Here is a 696-nt window from a genome sequence, read left to right on the forward strand (position 1 = left end):
TTGCCGGGAGCGGGATCTGGAGAGGGGCCTAGAAACATTTTCTTCTCTGCCACCTCCCCGCTGCCTACCACCATCACGACCACGACCACCGGCGCCACCACCGCCATCGCGCCCACGACCACTGCCACCGCCGCCTTCACCTGTTCCTCTGGGCTTGGCTACAATATAAATTACAATTATATACATAATATTAAGACTGTTCTGAAGGAATATATAAAGTAAACACTCACCACAATCACGGGAGAGGTGCCCATCTTTGCCACAGTTGTAACATTCTGAAACGAGTAGATATCATTTTAATCGTTTCTAATTATATATTAACCAAATTTATGCTTACGTAGGGCGCGGCTTTCCCTGCTTTCAATATAAACGCGGCAGCTACCGCTTATATTGTAGATATCGCTCATTCTATAAAAACAAATAAAGAAAGTTGTCAAAAACCAATTGATTGGTTGATGATATTATAAAATATTGAATTTGTTTAACAAAAAGCATGTGGTGCACACTAAAACTAAACCAGAGTTTCCTTCGCAAATTTATATGGTATAACAAAATACATTATAATATTATTTGATAAATACGATCGGTGGTGAACGTGTTAAAAACAAAAAAATAATCAATTAATAAATTATTATAATAATATAGTGTTTTACTATACACTTTTTTTAGAATGAGTATACATTAGGATACATTATA

This window comes from Acyrthosiphon pisum, chromosome X (assembly GCF_005508785.2).
Source record: "Acyrthosiphon pisum isolate AL4f chromosome X, pea_aphid_22Mar2018_4r6ur, whole genome shotgun sequence".
NCBI lineage: Eukaryota > Metazoa > Arthropoda > Insecta > Hemiptera > Aphididae > Acyrthosiphon > Acyrthosiphon pisum.